The sequence below is a fragment of the Callithrix jacchus genome, chromosome X (genome assembly GCF_049354715.1).
Source record: "Callithrix jacchus isolate 240 chromosome X, calJac240_pri, whole genome shotgun sequence".
NCBI lineage: Eukaryota > Metazoa > Chordata > Mammalia > Primates > Cebidae > Callithrix > Callithrix jacchus.
This window is the reverse complement of record NC_133524.1, coordinates 55496637-55510203: the sequence shown is the minus strand read 5'-3', so window position 1 is coordinate 55510203 and position 13567 is coordinate 55496637.

Sequence of the window (13567 nt, the reverse complement as noted above, 5' to 3'; positions counted from 1 at the left end):
CAGCATGGGGCCTTCTTGCTGTTAAAGGCTAAACTGATGTCTGCCCTGGCTCTGGGACTGCTGGACTTGACAAAACCCTTTATGCTGTATGTATCTGTATGTAAATGGCAGTGGAGGTCCTGACCCAGACTGTGGGCCCATGTCCTTGACCAGTTGCATACTTGTCCAAACAACTGGATGGAGTTTCCAAGGGATGGCCTCCATGTCTAGGAGCCTTAGCAGCCACTGCCTTATTGGCACAACAGGCTGACAAGCTAACTTTGGGACAGAATTTAAAGATAAAAGCCCCCACACTGTGGTCACCTTAATGAACACGAAGTGACATCACTGGCTCACCAATGCCTGCTTCCCTAAGTACCAGAGCCTACTGTGCAAGAATCCACACATAACAATAGAAGTTTGTAACACCCTAAATCCAGCCACCTTACTCCCCAGTGTCTGAGGACCTGGTAACAGATAACTGCTTAGAGGTACTGAACTCAGTTTACTCCAGTCAGCTGGATCTGCAGGACCAGCCATGGTCTCAGGCTGACTGGGAACTGTATGTGGTTGGAAGCAGTTTTGTTAACCCTCTAGGGGAAAGGTGTGCTGGATATGCAGTGGTGACTCTGGACTCAACTCTAGAGGCCAAGCTATTACCTTAACGCACCTCAGCACAGACAGTGGAGTTAATAGCCTTAACTTGTGCCTTGGAATTAAGTGAATAAAAAACTGTTAACATTTTCACTGACTCAGTATGCCTTCCTCACTCTCCAAGTACAAGGAGAAGTACCTACTTAACTCTGGGGGCAAAGAAAATACCAACAGTAAATTTTGCAGCTACTGGAAGCAGTATGGAAGCCCCAAAAAGTGGCAGTCGTGCACTGCAGAAGACATCAGCAAACCTCCACCACAATAGCACAGGGAGATGCCCGTGCAGATGCAGAAGCCCAGAGGGCAACATCCATGCCATATCAGGCATCAGTTGTGGCCCCCCCTACTGCCCCAGGTCCCAGACTTGGTGCCAGTTTGCTCAGAGGGAGAACAAAATCTCCTCCAAGCTGAAGGTGGACAGGAAATAAAAGGAGGATGGATATGCCTGCCAGATGGAAGGGTAGCAGTGCTGCAGCTCTTAGGACCTGCAGTGATCTTAGCTGCCCAACTAACCTTCTCCCACCTTGGTCAAGAAACCCTTGAAAAATTGTTAGGCTGGTATTTTCACATCTCTCATTTATCTGCAATAGCAAAAACAGTGACACAATGGTGTGTTACATGCAGACAGCACAAGGCCAGATAAGGACCTATGATCCCACCAGGAATCCAGGCTTATGAAAGTACTCCTTTTGAAAAGTTGCAAACAGATTTCATTTAGATGCCTAAGTGCAGAGGTAACTGATATCTGCTGGTTCTGGTATGTCCTTACTCCAGGTGGGTAGAAGCCTACCCAACACAGACTGAGAAGGCCCATGAAGTGACTCGTGCTCTTTTAAGAGACATCATCCTTAGATTTGGACTGCCTTTGAGAGTTGGCTCAGACAATGGGCCTGCATTTTAGCTGACTGGTGCAGAGTACAGCTAGAATGCTAGGAATAAACTGGATACTACATGCTGCCTACTGGCCTCAGAGTTCAGGCAAAGTGGAGCGAATAAACAGAACTATAAAGAATAGCTTAGGGAAGTGTGCCAGGAGACGGGGTTAAAGTAGGTATAGGTCCTTCCTATGGTTTTGTTTAAGATTAGCTGTATACTTTCTAAAAAAACTGAATATTCCCCTTATAGGCCGGCCTCCTCCCACTCTCTGGAGACTCCCAGGGACTCCCTGTGAATTAGGGGAAACCGAATTATGTCAGCAATTACAGGCTTTGGGAAATGTGGCAGAGAAGGTGTCTGAATGGGTTAATGAAAGATGCCCTGTCAGCTTATTCTCCCCAGTTCACCCTTTCTCACCAGGTGACTGAGTGTGGATCAAGGACTGGAACGTGGCCCCCCTACGACTGAGGTGGAAAGGACCCCAAACTGTCATTCTGACAACTCCAATTGCCGTGAAGGTCAAGGGAATTCCTGCAGCATCAGACACCTGGGAAGTGAAGACAGATCTCGATAACCCATGTAAGATCACCTTAAGGAGAACCGAGACAACAAGCCCTATTCCAGTCACACCCCGGAAGCTGACTGGTCTACGAATGGCCAAAGCACGAGGACTGCCTCCATGGGACAGGTACGCCTTCTCTTTGGACTACGGATTTGTGTCTTTGCTACCCTAGTAGCTATAAATCCCCCATCCAAGGATTGTTCCCAGTGCATACCTAAGGTTACTATGGTAGTACAAAAGGTTACCACAGTTCTCTTGTTCTACAGTTATTATGAATGCACCAGAACCCTCAAAGGAACTTGTTTATATAATGCCACCCAGGACCTCATGGTTGAAATTATTGTAAGGGACATGACAAAACTGACATATGTACTCGTACAGGTCCAGCATGGGTTCAACCCTGAATCAATGTTTGGGAATTTGTTTCCTGCTATAGGAGGACTCAAGACCATTATCATAAGTGTGTTACTGATGATAGGAGCATGAATATTGCTCCCCTGCTTAATGCCCTTGCTCCTTCAAGTGATAAAAGGATTTATTACTGCCATGGTTCAAGAAAAAACATCAGTGCAGACCTATTACATGAACCACCACCAATCTGTCTCACCAGAAAACCCTGACAGCAAGGCTGAAGGTAAGAGTGAGAATTCTCACTAAAAAAAAAAAAAAAGAGGTAAGTGAGATTCTCAAAGGGAGGGAAAGGACCCCTTTGCTTCCTTCTGTTTTACCTCCTCCCTCCCCAGCTCCCACATGGGAAAGAGGGTGAAGAAGAGAAAAAGTAAAATAAAATAAAATAAAATACAAAAGATCTGGGAAAATGACTCCCTTTTAGTTTCCAGCGTCTCTGCTATCTGTTAACCTTGAAAGAGTTGCAAATGAATGTTATCCCTGCCGGCTGGAGCCTGGAACTGGGTCACGTCCCCACATCTCCAAGGTCCAGGCTCCCTACTGGAAACACCTCTGCCAACAAACAACTTGCTGCTTTTGTCTTGTCTCTCCAAGCCCCCTCCGCTGCCGGTCCCCACTCATGCTGCATATGAATTAGCAAATCAATGAAGGCAAAACATTGTAAGGCTGGACATCCAGCAAATGGACAATGACAAAGTTCTGCCTCAGTTTCCCCTTTAGTGTTGTACGTCTATAAAAGGAGAGAGAAGCTGCAGCTCAGGGAGCTTGGTGGATGAGGCTGTAGCCCCCCAAATAAGAAGCTCCTGGCCAAATAAGAAGCCACTTCCTTCCTCAGTTCAGTGTTCGAGAGATTTGTTCCCTGCCACTCCTGCTTCAGACCTAAGAAATGAGATAGATAGCAAAAAAAATAATAATATTGGGAGACTTGAATACACCACTGATAGCACTAGACAAATCTTAGAGGCAGAAAGTCAACAGACACAATGGACTTAAATGACACACTAGAACAAAGGGACTTCACAAATATTTACGGAAAATTCTGCAAAAGATTTGCAGAATATACACTCTTTTTGTCAGCTCATGGAACATTCTCCAAAATAGACCATATGGTAGGCCACAAAACAAGTCTCAATAAATTTTTTTAAATCAAAATTGTATCCAGTATCTTCTCAGACCACAGTAGAATCAAACTAGAAATCAACTCCAAAAGGAACCCTAAAAACTACATGAATATATAAAAATTAAATAATCTGCTCTTAAATGATATGTGGGTTAATAATAAAATCAAGATAAAAATTTTTAAATTCTGTAAGTTGAATAATATTTAGACAAGTTATCAAACCCTCTGAGATACAGAAAAAGCACTGCTAAGAGCAAAGTTTACAGTGCTAAATGCCTACATTAAAAAGTCTGAAAGAGCACAAATTGACAACTTAATGTCACCCCTCAAAGAACTGGAGAAACAAGAACAAAGTTAATCTAAAGCTAGGGGAAAAGCAATAACAAAGATCAAGCTATGGATGTTTCTGACCCATACATTGTCTAAATGACCTACAGATTGCTCTAGAATGGGGATTAGAGGGTTGGGACTTTCAGCCCCACCCCCAACCCTCAGGGAAGGGAGAGGGGCTGAAGGTTAAGTTGATCACCAATGGCAGGCCAATGCTTTAATCAAACATGCCTACATAATGAAAACCTCTATCAAAATCCCAAAGGACAGGGTTCATAGAGCTTTCAGCTAGCTGAACATATGGAGGGTACCATGCCCTCTATGGGCATGGAAGCTCCCTACCCCTTCCAACATACCTTGCCCTATGTATCTCCTCATCTGCATCCTTTCTTGGGGTATCCCATTTGCCAAAAAATATGTGAGAAGTCCCTAGGCTGCAGAGCTGGGTGACAGAATTAGGGCATAGGTAGAATAAAGGGGAAAGCAACCGGGCAACTTGCTAAGGCAAGATGACTTGGGCCCTACCTACACTGTCTTTTTATAGGCTATGGCATGGAATAGCCATGGGTTTCCATCCCACCTCTCACACACTGGCTTTGAGGTGTTGGGCAAGATACATGTATCCTTTGGGACAGTTTCCCCATTTCTAAATTAGAAATGAGAATATTTATACTAAATTATTCCTATGAAGAATCAATGAAATAACATACCAAGTAGGCATTACAGTGCAGATAAATTTGGTTTACTAGTTATATTTCCTTTTTTCCTTTAAAATTTCCATTTTTTTTCATTCCAGTTTTCTTTACAACCACATCTCTAGTATGTGATAACTGCTTTTGAATGTCAACAGGAATATCTATTTACCTTTTTAAATGAATTTCAGTTCAGAAACTTATTTGATTTAAATAAATATGTTAATTAAATAGCAGTGTAGCTGATGTCAGACACAGCATCAATTCTAAAGTTGATTTGTAAATAACCAAGGTGTGACAAGGCCAACCCTAAGTCAATAGTATGTGCTGAAATCTTACTTGGTGTGTGTGATGCCATGAAGAATAGGCCAATATTCTGGTCAGGCAGCACCACAACTGAATACAATAGTGTGTCAAGTGTTCAAGCATTCCCTAAGCAGCCCTGTGATGGCAAACAGGGCCGCAAGGATTACCACTGCAGCTGTTAGTTTGGATTGTCACATATCCACAGATTTGGCCTATAGGGAGACAATGAGCCCAAAAGGATCCAAGTGGTTGACTGCTTCAAGACACAGCAAAAGCAAGAAAAGCATCATGTCCCATAGTATGACACTAATTTGGAGGTATTCAGTGACAGACAGCACAGATGGTGGGTCTCTCTGCCTATGAGGAGCCCACAGATATGCCCTAAGGCAGTGAGCACTTTTATACTTTACAACTGTACCTTAAGACGAGGAAAGGCCTGGGCTTAACTAAAACTAGGAAGATGAATGAAGAATGGCCTAGTGTCAGCCTTCAAGAAGATAGGGAGCTGGCAAGAAAGTACCTTTGGCAGCTCCCACCATGTGCATCTCCCTTTGTTCCAATGAGATTCGAGGTATTCTGCCAAGAATCAGGTTAGCCTGCAGCCTGGCTTTGCCTATGTGGCCTATATGGTGACCTGCAAGAGCTCCAGGGCACCATGGCAGAGCTATTACCCTAGAGTGTCTGGCACGAAACCAAATGCCATGTGTAAGGTGCCTAGAAACATACCATCTCCACTACTGAGTCCCAAATAGAAGAGATGCTTATCTATTAGGATCATTACAGAAGATTGATTAATCAATTCAGTAGACATGTATTGATGTCTGCCATATTACAGGAAATATCTGGAATGCTGGAAATAGGAAGACCAACCAACAACACGTGGTATTTGCTGTGAGGGCTATCACACTGTGATGGGACAGACCCTTCAACAGAAGAGCAGTTGAAGTGCAAAGGGGAAACACAGAGAAGGGATGCAGAGGAATTTAAAAAATGATGAATGATGTAGTGGCCAAGAGGCAGGAAGAAAACAACAATATTTCTTGAAAAAACAATTTTTCTCCATCACCTTTGAACCTTTTCTGAAAATGAATTTACCATCTCTGTGAGTCTGTTGCTGGATTCTATTCTAATCTGTTAATTTTTTCTCCAATAGCACCCTGTGTTGATTCCTATAGAATGAACATAATTGACATAAGCGGCTGGATGATTAAGAATCATATTAATAAAATAATAAATAAGATATAATTAATGTGAATCTTGACATTATGCAGTATGAATTCCCCAAAGTTATCCTTCAGAATTGCTTTGGCTGCTCTGATTCATTTTCCTTTCCAGACAATTTTGAAAATTGATTCCAATGCAGTGAGTTGTTTATGTTGATGCAGTTTTGCTTTCAGTGGCAGCAGATAAACCTCTTAGTAGCTACACAGGACATGGGGGAAGGAGGTGAGTTTCATCTTAGCTTGGGGAATGATCAAATATATAGGGAGCAGTGATGGTTCAGGAGAAAGAGTGATCATTGCAGGAACAAAGCCCATGAGAAGGTGGGAGGCATGTGATCCTGAGCTAAGGTGAGGGGGCTGGCTTCAGTTATGAGCACTGTATACAGAAGGGCGGCAAGGAATGCCAGGGAATCACTGAAAGTGAGGGTGGCCTTGACACAGTGTGAGTGGGGATCCCTGACACAGTGTGAGTCACCAGCAAGACCCTAACTCACTAAAATATGGTAAAAGCCTTCTTCCAATAAAGGAAGAGTGAAGGGCTAGAGAAAATGAAGCTGTCACACCTGGGAGACTATGGATTTCCCCATAATGTGAAGCAGCAGCTGACCTGTTGTCTTTTATGAGAAATACATGTATGCACTCCCTGTATTTAACAATCATCCCTCCAACTGTAAGAGAGCTGGCCCACTGGATCTGTTAACTGCTGTTCTGTGCTGGATAATGGAAGGGGTAAAAGTGCAGCCAGGTGCTGACTTTGATTTCTGTTTTCTCCTGCAGGCAGATAGAGAAAGGACCCAAATGTCAAAGAGCTTTGAGTAGGCAAAAATTCCTGAACATTTGAATTGCTCTTTCCTCCAAGTGGTAGGGAAAAAAAAGTTTCCTGGGTTTGAGCAAAGCCTTAGATCAACCTTAAGTCTTAAAGGAAAAAGAAGGGGGTGGGGAACAAGCCAGGTGTGGTGGCTCACACCTGTAATCCCAGCACTTTGGGAGGATGAGGCAGGAGTATCACTTGAGGCCAGGAGTCCAAGACCAGCCTGGGCAATATAGTGAGACCTCCTGCTCTACAAAATTTTAATAAATTGTTGGGTGTGGTGACACGTGCCTGTAGTCCCATCTACTCAGGAAGTGAGGCAGGAGGATCAGTACAACTCAGGAGTCTGGCAACAAAGCAAAACCCTGTCTCAAAAAGGGGGATTGGGGGTGTGATGACACATTCCAGCCTTGTTTTCAGCTGGGCTGCTGCTACTACTAAAGCCACCTCCCAACATATGAGCCAGGATCTCTCTTGTGCATGGTGTTTTAACTCTGTGAATGCTGAATTTACTGCAAGGTGTTTGAAGGAAATTTCCTGGAGATGAAAAAAGGAGGAAGTTTTAAAATGGCCTTGCATTTTGTGGTTAATACATCTGGATGTGTGACAATATTGACAGAAGAGGTCCAGCAGTTTCACTACTCAGTACAGCAGCCACAAGCCAGGTATTGCAGTTTTCCACGTTTCTCTGGATAAATGATAGAGACAAAAGGGATGGAGGTGCTGTAAACTCATATTTTAATTTTTTCAAAATTCAGAGTTTTATCCTGACCATTTCTTAAACATGAATATTTTTACTTAAGTTATACTAAAATGTGTTTTTTGAAAATGCTGTGTCCCTCTTGCATACAACTCTTTCAGAAAAGAAAAGTCTGGAAGAGAAAGGGGATGATTAAATAGATAAAAACTTTTCATCACAGAAAAGCATCTCCCTTCCCCGAAGGTTAAGGGTGTGGCTGAAAGTGCCATCCCTCTAATCTCCTCATCTTAGAGCTATCTAGGGGCTGCCAGCCTCTGTCAACTCACTAGCATATAAAAGATGTCACTTCTTGGAGATTCTAAAATTTTTAGTTATATACCAGTAAACTGGCTGGAGGACCAAACATATATTTCACAGTATCACACTTGTTTATACTAGTTCAATCAGAACACAAAATTTCTCAAAATACTCTTTACCCTTTTTTTCAAAATAAAGTCTCCCTCTGTCACCCAGGCTGAAGTTGCAGTGGCCTGAACATGATTAACCTCATCCTCGACCTCCTGGGCTCAAGGGATCCTCCTGCCTCAGCATCCTGAGTAGCTGGGACTACAACTACATACATATATGCATCCATTCCTACATTCCTTCATTCATTTTCATAGAGGCTATGTTGCCCAGGCCGGTGTCAGTCTCCTGAACTCAAGCAATCCTCCTGCTTCTGCATCTCAAGTGCTGGGATTACAGGCATGAGCCACTGCACCCAGCCACAATTTTCAATAGTCTCAAACACTTGGAAATAAAATTAACAAAATATGTGCAAGAATTCTTTGGAAAAAACTGTAAAACTTTATTGATATCTTTTTCAGTCAAACACCTTAGATAAAACCAGTTTGTACTATTTCAGCCTTTCTTCATTTAAACCTGTAGTTGCCCTTCACTTATAATAGAAACGTAAGAGGAGGGGCCATTACTAGCAGAACTGTATTCAGATGACATTAAAGGTTTGCAAACAACACCAAAGTTTCAGTTTTATAAAATGGACTAAAACTGGAAGTCTAAGAGTCATGCTTCGGCTGACATTCCGTTAGATCTCTGTAGAGACTTTGGAGATAGACTTCCAAGCATATACATTTAAAAAAACTTTTTAAACACATTCTGCTTTCTAGTGTTCAAGAAACCAAAAGACAGTTTGAGGTCAGAACACAAGTGAATCTATTAAAAGGGGGATTAAAGTAGAAAACAAAAATTGTGTATAATATTACTAAAATTATAACCAACACTCAAAATACCTAAGAAACAAAAGAAAATTACCCAAAAAATGAATAATGTTCTGGCTTGAAACTAAGCTCCTGGAAATAGTCTGAAAGCTATCTTTTAAGAAAACTGTTAACGTCACATTAAGAACTGCATAATTGAAGTGAATAATTAGGCCATTATTTAATTTTTCCCTATTGTGCAACAGTACAAAAATGTTGCTTTAGGCTAGTTTATCTTTATGTTGTTTTTCAGTTATGGTAAACATTGGTCTCCAGTTTTCACTTCCGGTGTTGATGTCAACATGAATAATGACTCTTTTTTCACTGGAAGGTATTCCCGTTTACATAATTAATTATATAGCCACATTAGTGTTAAGCTATCACTATCATTTTTTAAATCGAAACATCAAATAAGTATATATCATGAACAGTGTGGCAAAAAAGGAAACAGAGATAAGGGGAAATGGAAAAGAAGAATAAGACACATGAAGAAGACAAATATTTGTTTTTAAAAGTAAGTGTTTTTGAGGGACAACTGGCAAATTTCTCAAGTTCTTCCACAGTCTTTGTGATGTTTAGATACTCAGGTATTACACGAATATAGTAAATAATGAGTGTGTTCTTATCATAGCAATCATTTCATCCATACCCTGAAAATATTAGCATTCAAGAATGTATTCACTTTCTATTATACCCTATATTTAATACATTTGTCTTGTACATATTCCATGTTCATCTTTTTCCATTTTCTTCTAGATAGTATAAAGTACTCTATACTACTAGATACTCTATTTATACTATTTTTCAAAAGAACAAGCTTTTTTGTTGTTGTTAATCAATGAGAGCTTCTTATGTTGCTCAGGTTGGCCTTGAACTCGTAGCCTCGCCTCCTCAAGCGCCAGGACAACTGGCCAGAGCCACCACGGCTTCCATGAACAAGCTTTTAAATTTATTACTTTTGGATTAGTTTGCCTTTTACTAATGATTCATACCTGTCTTTTATTCACTACCTCTTTCCTCTTCCGTCAGGTTTATTCTGTTGCTCTTTTATTATTATTTTTTTATTATGATTTTCTTGTATAATGTAATTTGCTATCTACTTTAATAAGATGTGCATTTAAGGCTATGATCTTCCTAAGAATACAATTGAGGCTTGTTTAGAAGTCTGAAAACTATCTTTTAATGTAAATAGTCTAATGAAATGGTTCAGCAGTATAGAGTAAAAACATCTAGGTAATTTCTTCCCTAAACATGAAGTGTTTCCTTTAAATTCAAAAGCTCTTCTAATTAACAGTTAGCAATTTAGAACATATGTGTAAAATATGCTGACTACTCAGGAATTAGCAAGTTATGGACTTTGAACTTTAAATCCTATTAACTGATGTCAAGACAGAAATGTGTAATATGTATCCTATGATATGGTTAGAGGTGATTCAATCATATGTGTCTTCAATCTAATTACACACAGTAGCTCATGAAGACTGACAAGAGGGCAAGGAGCATGCTCACTGACCTACATGCATTCTCCCTACTTCATGGGCCACAGAAACCCATCTCTTGCCATTTTATTATTCAGATATTCAAAGCTTCATTGTGGAAAGGACTTAAAGTGCAATTATTCTTTAAGAGCCACAGAATTCAGAATTTGACAAAAATCCAAGAACAGCCATTCAGGTCTCCATTAGAGAAATAAATATCAAGCAGAGTGCTCGTTTATTTTCTTAGGAGCAATGAGGTCTCAACTCAGATATTATAATTGGACTGAAGCTGATTGTTAAGATAAACAAATCATGAAAGTCAAATATCTTTGTATTCTATCCAACAGAACCAGAGCATGCAGAAATCAGCACTAAAACGGAATTCAATCTGATGTGCATTCACTATTTTCAATAAGAGCAAACAAGGGCATAGAATATATGGGATTCACCTAGAATCTCACAAATTATGGTAGAGCTGGTACTAGAATCCTCTTCAGTTCTCAGCACATTGTACACCAACTGGTATTACAAACGCACAATGTATTTGTTAAAAGCAGAAATTAAAAACTAATTCAAAAACTGTTCACTGTTGGTTATCCTCAGAAGAAAATGCTTTCACATTTGACGATTCAACATGGCTTTGATCCAATTTGTTTCTGTATCTGATAGTGTTTAAGTCTTGTAGTCAGGCATTCAGGGTCTGAACCACCTTTCAAAGAAAGTCTGCATTTGAGCTCTGTTTTTAAAGGGGCACTAATGTTCTCTCTTTTTATTATCAAAAGCATAATATTGTGGAAAACAGAAAGCGTGTAATTTTGCATCTTAAAGGATAACATACCTCCTTCTGGCATTTCTAAATGGTCTAGTTTTGGCAGAATCTTCCCCTTGGTGTCAGGACCATCTCCGCATTCATCCCGTCTTTGACTGAGACAGCTCCTGAAGACCAGCTTCCAGGTCACACACTTAAAAATGCAAAAGTCATGCTTAGGTTGAAAGACCCTATATGTAACTTTCCATAAATGAAACTCATTGACAATAAAGTACCAACAACAACAACAAAATCACTGTCCTGCAGTGAGAGTACAGGAAGTTGAGTGCAAAGAAGTAGTCAGGTATATACCCGAAGGATTATAAATCATCCTACTATAAAGACACATGCACACATATGTTCATTGCAGCAATATTCACAATAGCAAAGACTTGGAACCAACCCAAATGCCCATCAATGATAGACTGGAGAAAGAAAATATGGCACATATACACCATGGAATACTACGCAGCCATAAAAAAGGATGAGTTCATGTCATTTGCAGGGACATGGATGAAGCTGGAAACCATCATTCTCAACAAACTAACACAGGAACAGAAAACCAAACACCACATGTTCTCACTCATAGGTGGGTGTTGAACAGTGAGAACATATGGACACAGGGAGGGGAATATCACACATAGGGGCCTGTCACAGGGTTGGGGGCTAGGGGAGAGATAGCATTAGGAGAAATACCCAATGTAGATGACGGGTTAATGGGTGCAGCAAACCACCATGGCACATGTATACCTATGTAACCAACCTGTACGTTCTGCACATGTATAATAAAATATATATATATATGCACATATACATATAAATCAGCATTGTAGACAGTCATATTCTGGAAACCTCTGAACAGTGAATTACTAAATAATCCATGGCCCAAACTCTGTCCATGTTTACCTTGAAAATGCTACCCGTTGAGGAAACAATTTCTGTTTCATGATAATCTTATGGCACTTTAAGTTTTCTAATTATAAAAGTGTTAAAACAACTTTTAAAAGCTCCTTAAAATCATACCAATATAGCTATCCTTATGCCAGTGTCCTGAATTATCCAGCTTTTGCCAAACATACTGTCAAAAATACCAATGAAAGGAAACAGTGGCTGTCATTCACTGAGCTCTTTTCCGGAGTTGCTGTCCTGCTTCACTGAACTGTGTTTTGTCCTAAGCCAATACTGAAATACCTTATAGTACAGACATATTTGAGTATTATGCCTCTTAAGCAAAACCAGTCACATTTTCTTACAACCTAGATGACAGAAAGAACACAAACCTTAGAACGATATATGAAGTCTGTCTCCATGACTCAAGTGTTCTTTGGCAAGCCTCAACCCATGAGCCTCAGTTTTTTTATTAATAAAATGGGGCTAACATCCCTATGCAAATGGGCTTTATTCAGGGTGTTATAGGTAGGGTGACTTGGCACTCTACGTGCTATTAAAGAGTGCTTACAACACTGTGGATACCGTGGCTGAGAAGATGATACAACATTCTAAGAAGATCAAATTAAACTAGTGAAATAATGTACATTTTCTTACATCGAATGGTTTCAACAATCAACTTTTGTTGAAATGCTGAGCCCCTCCCATTTGAACCTCCAGGGTGGAGTTGAGAAGCTGCAACACAGCACTGGGTGTGTCTCACTGAACACCTCTACCAGGTACTCTACAGACCTCAGGGCTGTGGTCACCTAAGTCCTAATTTAGCAATGACTGAATTTTCAAGCATAAAAAGTAGATCTCAAAGAAAAAGAGAAGATTCACTATATCCAGTGAATGCATAAAGCTGCAAACTATACTCTTCACTTTTCCAGCCAACTTTCAGTAAATGTATGAGATCCTTTCCTAATGTTTTCTTTCCTTCTGTTACTGGTTATGGCATAAAGCATGATGCACACATAGGCCTCCTCCCCTCATAAGAGGCCTTTCTTTCTCTTCCCAGCACCTTGAATCTTCTTCTCTCTCCTGACCAAGTGTAGGATCCTGACTTTCAGTGGGTGGTTCCCCTTCTTGAGATTCTTCATGACTGGTCTCCTGGAACCAGGAGGAGTGAGAGTGTGCAAGTAAAAAGTTTTGTTATCCATACATGTCAATAATATAAATATATAGAATACATAGATATTTCTGAACATAAATAAGCCTAAAGACATTTCTCCAACACTATTCCATATTCTCTGTCTTTCTTCTTCTTCTTTTTTATTTTATTTTTTTTTTTATTGCATTTTAGGTTTCGGGGTACATTTGCAGAGCCTGCAATACAGTTGCATAGGTACACACATGGCAGTGTGTTTTGTTTGCTTTCTCCCCTTCACCCACATTTGGCATTTCTCCCCAGGCTATCCCTCCCCACCTCCCCCT